The sequence below is a fragment of the Sesamum indicum genome, linkage group LG10 (genome assembly GCF_026168435.1).
Source record: "Sesamum indicum cultivar Baizhima isolate 11 linkage group LG10, ASM2616843v1, whole genome shotgun sequence".
Taxonomy (NCBI): domain Eukaryota; kingdom Viridiplantae; phylum Streptophyta; class Magnoliopsida; order Lamiales; family Pedaliaceae; genus Sesamum; species Sesamum indicum.
In genome coordinates this window covers 12,651,421-12,658,328 of record NC_142666.1, presented here as the reverse complement: position 1 = coordinate 12,658,328, position 6,908 = coordinate 12,651,421, and positions in this window count along the sequence as shown.

The following is a 6,908-nucleotide window of genomic DNA, read 5'->3' as shown; positions in this document are numbered from 1 at the left end:
CTTCACTGAATCAGTTGAGCCATTTGGAAGTGGACTATCGAAAATCATCCAATTGTAAAACGTGGCATTTTCTTAAGTCGCAATCCAGACACCATATTTCATATGAGTTGGCAAACCTGTATCCGAGGGGTGTAAATGAGTCGAGCTCGACCTTTTTTAGTGAGCTCAAGCTCGAGCTTAGTAATTCTTTTTATTATTATTTGATTAAATCATGGGATCGAATTACCAAATTTTTACATATTTATAAGTGATAAAATAAATTGCATAATGTATACTATGTTATAAATATACCAAAATATAGTATGAAATTTTAATTTATTGTTATAAATATAAAATACTAATCAGTTTAGTAGTAATATAATTAGTAAAATATACCAAAATAATAATTTAGAAATTTTAGAAAAGTATCCATTATCTGAAATAATGCAATCGAAATATGTAAAAATATTCTATTGTTGAGATTAATATATGTTCACAATTTGCAATAATTCATATATTTATAAATGTTATTATTACATTCATCTTACATTGTTGAACAACATGGGTTAATCAAACCATCAAAATTCAGACCAAACAGTTAGATATGATCAAACTTACAGAAAAATACATTTGGTAATGTTTCAGACTTATTGGATACACGGATGTCGAGATATCGTACTCGGAACATAAGAGTAATCATTCAAGATAGTGTATTGTTAAATCAGGCCATGTGATTTTAAATCATACCGTCTGATACGATCCAATGAACACATTCTTATATATATATATATTTAAATTTGGTATGAATCGGGTGCTCGAATTTTAAGATATCGTAATCATTGTATTAAAATTTTTTTATCTCAATATATATATAATATAATAATAATTAAAATAATTAAATCGTTCAACCATAATCATTATTATTATTATTATTATTATTATTATTATTTTTAGATTAATTCATAGGAATCACTAAATTTTGACATAAATTTATAAGTTCTAATAGATTGCATAATACATAGTATGTATCTTGATAGAAATATAAAACTCAGAAATTGATAAAAAAAAATCATAAGTGAGTTACCTGTCAATTGAAAAAAGTATAACGTAGTACAAATATATATTAAAAAATGACATAAAATTTATATCCATCATATTAAATAATAATTTTAATTATTAAAAATGTTATAATTTAGTAAGTTGTTGATTAAATTTATATTTGTGTAAAGATTAAATGTATAAATAAAAGTACTATAGTTTATCATTATCAAAAATAAAATGTATGAAATTGATTAATATTTATTATCTATGATCAATTTTGAGTATAAAATTGATAAAGTATTCAATTTCAAATTAAATATATAAAAATTTTTAAAATAGAAATTTATATAAAAAAATAAAAAATAAAATATGACCTACGAGCCGGCTCGCAAGCTGATGAACAGAGAGTATTGAGCTCGAGCTCAAAATCAAGCCGCCTCGTGAGCTTCGCTAGCCGGCTCCACTCGTCTGCCACCCCTACTGTGTCATACAAAAGTCTTGAGTATGAGGAATGGTCCTGCATACGTGAAAGGACTAGTTGGAGGAAAGTTAGACTCGGAGTCTGATTTATACATGTTCATTATGGAATAATTCAAACATCACTTGTAATCAAAACTTTAACTGACCATGTCTTAGTTCTTCAAAGAATGATAAGAAAGCTCCGGTTACATACGAGTTTCTGAAATCAAACAAGGAGAAGCGATGTAGCACATCGATCTGGATAAATGGCTTGGAGTCATAAAATGCGCTATGGAGTTTAAACTAGGTTTCAACGTCCTACATACTTGTTTTGACGAGATCATGAGGTAAATGACTTGGTCAAGAACAAGGTAGAAGGTTAGTGGGAGCTCAATTATGTTCCAAGTGTTTTAAGTATTAAACGTCTTTGATAATTTGGAATGATAGAAAGATGTTGTGGAAGTCTAAAACACAAAAGTTATTCATAAAATTTTTCATAATAGGAATTTGATTCCTATCTAGGGATAAGTTGTCCAAGATTCAGTTATGGTAGAAAGATGAGGAGTTAGATGTTTGACATCCCTATGTCTTTCCTGTAAGCAGCATGGAATGTTGTTCGGTGCACTAAACCCAATGTTACTTGTGCTTTTAGAGCATAACAATGAATATCGAGTGTGCACCGATGAGGCAACACATAGTTGTTGAGGGACTATCTTTAAAACCCGAATAAGGATCGAGGAAGAGCCCTTGACGCACAAAAATGGAGAGTTGAATCTGGAAGGCTATAACAATAGTAGCTTCCAGGATCATATGAGTAATATTTAATCTCAAAATAAACGTACATTCGAGATTTATGATAATGTGGTAACAATGGAAGGGTTCCAAGTGGAATACCACAAGGAATCTTATCATGAAAATTTGAATGTGTGGCAATTTTAAATGATATATTGAAAAGTGGTTAGGACTGAAAAAACAACACCCGATTGTAGAGTGTGCCACCTAGCATAGCCACACCAGTAGTCACCTTGGTGGATGACAGCTAGGCTATGGCACAAGGTAAAAGGCTCGAGATCTCATCACAAGTCCAAGCAAAAATCTTAGACACCATCATTTACTTGGAGCGATGATAGGAAGATGTAGCGTGCGGTTGAACTGTAAGACATCGGCAGAAACAAAAAGTAGACCCATAAGACCTAGCTGATATCGAAGAATGCTCATAATCAATTTTATCTAAAAAACATGAGTAATTGGCTTTAAAGTCAAGTGGAAGATTGTTGGAATGGGTGACCAAAAGCATATTGGATTAGCGATTTTGAGAACTATTCATGCAATCTTTATTTAAGCAATGTTGTCCTGATGAATGTGATAAGAATTCATCGTTGACACACCTATCTGTTGTACTTACAAAATTACATCAAGCACTGCTTGGACATCATAACAATTGCCCACAGACCACTTTAACAACCGTGCAACAGTTGGACTACGCCTTGGATGGTGGTCATGAAACCAACTGTTTATGATTGTGTCTAAAATGTTCCAAGTCGAAGACCCGAGACTGCGCATCAAGAGTTCGATTGAGACTTGCAATAAAAGTAGCATTCCTTTGATGAGTGTCATGTTTCATCGGCGACAGATATGGGACGTCTATGCGATCTTAATGGGTCGATTAGCTAGGCGTTGGATATACTGAACTGACTCGCGGGATCATCATATGGAAGCTTTGGAGGCTTGGTCTGTATGACTTGAGTTCCCAACTTCAATAGTATGGAAGTAGTCCTCAAACTTGAGGAATCACGGCAGTCACATGCATGGGATCTTGTGCTAGAGGTGATCGTAACTGAGACATGGTCATCATAAGTCTTGTCTAGTGCAGTCAAAGTATGTAGCGAGCAACGTGAGCTCTAAGAAGAGATCCATCCCCTGTCAAAATGTGACAGAGGTATCTCCTATGCACTTGGAGATGTGTCTATGCTTTATAAAGTTGTGGCCATAGTCATGGTCGAATAGAAAGAAGAGCTTCCTATGTCAAGCAATTTGGCGTAACGCGATCTCAAGTATTAAGCATAGACTCCTAGTCCAAGATGGAAACCGACATCCAATTCCATGTCCTAGACTAAGGCCGGGAGACGGTAGACGGATGGACGTACCCATATGGACTCGGGAATCTAAAAGTTCACATGGAAATTCGCCTAGTCTCTAGTGGGACGAGTCTTCAAGGTAGCTTCCAGTATCATCGCCTCGAGGTGAGTTCTTCGTCACCAATCTTCGTCAGTACTTTAGTTCGTATCTATGTATCTTACCCTTCAATCACTAGGTTGTACGGTGTCTCATCGTCGTTGTCCATTTTTCGTAAATTGGAAAATTAATGTTCTTCTTTTTTTGGCTCCTTTTCCGAGGGGTGCAGGAATCATACCCGGAGCCCTCGTTTATGCCGTCCAGTGAGTTATTGGTCGCGAGATTCATTGTTATTTTTTCATACACAGTATAATCGTTCGCGATCTAAAGGTGTATTTTTTTTAAGCCATCAGTTTCTCAGTTGAACATTTCACTACTGTTGTGCCTTATACTCTTTACCGCCATAAAAATTTTACATTGCAACTATTGCTTCCAGAGTGGAGAAGCGACGGAACTAGCAGCTCCAATGTTCTTTGTAAAAATATGCAGTCCATGGAGGAAAATGTTGATTCAGTCATACAAAGTACCTGATGGACAGAATTCAGTTGTAAGGAGATATCTTTCCTTAAAGATAAACTGAAGGATTAGTGTTATCAAGCATCTATCCCAGAAAACATGAGGAGGCTCAGTGGTAAGATCAAACAAACCCCTCTCTGTTGCAATAACAATGATTTTCCAACTATTATAGGAGAGGAGGAAGCAAAAGAGTGTCTCATCCCAAGGAGTTTCAAGGGAACCTTTTCTCGACGAAGATCATGATGGTCCAAGTTAAAAGCCAAATCATGCAAATTTGGATAGAAAATAGGACCAATAAGGGCTTTATCCCAAGGATCTAGACGAACAGATGCAAGATAAGAAGAACCCATAGAAGGAGAACTTTTAGATGGGCCCATACCCAAGCCAATGAAATTTTGAAAGACTGCAATTGCTGGACTTGCGGAATACGAGGACATATCTCTCTCGACTACCCGCAGAAACATGGTGAATTGATAAAATCTGATGCCACGGATGACATTCTAGACGCAGTCTACTATAGCATATTTGGTACCCATCTACCAATTCGAAGACCTTCCATCAGACGAAAATGTCTATGAGGAGGAAATAGAGACTGATTCGGATGGATCTTCAATCCAGTCAGAATAATTACAATTAGGGATATAGTCTTCAAACCTCTGGAAGCTTGTTAGGATTCTTTTGAATAATGACGATGTCAAAAAAACTATGAAAAGAATCATGCGACAAGACTCCAACCTCAGCCCATATGATGGATTTAAGATTGAAGGAATTGGGAAAGTCCTAAACCAGATAGGACTGAATTAAATAAAGCATCACACAATCTACAAAGTAAGTTCAGGTAAGTTTGCTATACCAATGGAACTTACTGGTAATGTGATGGAAATGCAACTGATTCCTAAAGAAAAAATTCTTGAAGAACTGAGTAAGCTTAGAGAAGAAGTAGTTGTTACTATGAAATGAATCCACATAGGAACTATTGAAGTAGTAATAAAAGAAACTTTCAAAAAAAGAATCGATTCACAAATACATTTATCTATTAATGGATAGTCGATAACCTAAGAGATGGCTATCTTGGAACAATAATAGGTAATCTGTATGCAGGAAAATTGATGTTTGGCATTAATCCTATGATTGCATACAACCTAGCAGACCAAGATTTCAGTAGAGTCTTAACCCTTCATCAAGATGTTAAAAGGAAAGATCTAATGAAAGAAGGAAATAAATCATATTCTATTACTTATAGAATTGCATATGCCCTTTTCAATACACATCATTTAGATTTATTTCTTAGAAAATAGTATATTGAGATTTCTAGAATTTTCAAGGAATTTTGCCAAGGTGATGACACCATATACAATAAGGATACCTAGAATAGGTGGTGTCAATATCATCATAAAAGATCACATAGTTTTAGATCGAACACATAGCTCTAGAACTGAGTTTGGTAGTAGAATGTCCTTTTTGGAAGATAAGATCATAGGCTAAAAAGGGAAGGAGAAAGAGTTACTAAAAGCTTTAACTCTTCAAGAGATTAGGGTAGATAATGTAAAACTTAGATACCCTAAAGGATGGAGAGAAATACAAGTTATATTTAACCCCACTAAGAAAGAAATTTTTTTCCCTTGTGATGACTTACATCATTTGCAGCAGCCTATTGTTGGTAGACATGAAGACATGTTGGAAATAGCAAGCCATGAAATTCTAGTTGTAGGTGTTGCGAGACGAGAAAATGGGAGTATGGCTTTGGGGTTAAGTTTCATGACAAACCATAAACCATGGGGAAGAAAAGGTAATGGAATGGAATTAACTCTTGATGGTGTTACCTTAATGATTGAATGACGAGTCCCTTTTCTATATACATATTTGTTGCTATGTCGTATGATCAATAAAAGACAGAGTATTTTGCAGCATATATTGATTCAGGATCAAGGATTTGTACCGCAAAACTCGGAGCTTTCCCTAAAGAAGTAAGGAAAACCTTACCCATTAATGTAGGGAGGAATATTATATAGAAAATTCTAATACTCAATAAGGGAATACGAGAAGCCAAGATCATGATTGGAGGAGCATTTGGATTATCCTAGTTTAGGATAAAAACACATCCTATTTACTTTCATGATACAGGTGTCGATATCTTGCTAGATAACAATTTTATTCAAATATTTTCTAGATATATGTAGGATAATCAAAAGAATATGTTAATCTTTACTACTAACTGTGGTAGTGAGATACAGGTGTTGCAAAGGGAAAAGGCATTTAATATGATAATGCTTATAAATTTTGGCAGCAAATGTGGTCATTTCGATGCTAAATTAACTCATCCAAAAATGCAAGATAAGAGGAAATTTGGTAAGGTTTTTTTGTCTTTCAGGCAATAGAGACTCATCGATCGCGATAGCTTCTACAAGAAATTCGAGTAAGAAATTAGGAACCTTAAGGAAGCACTACAACCAATGAAATTGCTAGATATTCGCGAGGAAATCAAGCTTTCTCTTGAGAATGTCAATAGACTTATCCAGAGGAACTTCAATGAAAACCCTCTGGCATGGTGGGATAGGAACAAGATTGAAGCTATTCTGAAAGTTAAGGAAGAATGAAAGTATGAGTACGTTCAATACAAACCTATCCAGATGAACATGGAGGATAAGAAGGATCTGTAGATGCTTATCAAAGAGTATATAGTCTTAGACTCATCAAGCCTAGAGTCTCTAGCTAAAGTAATCCTGAACTTCTAGTTA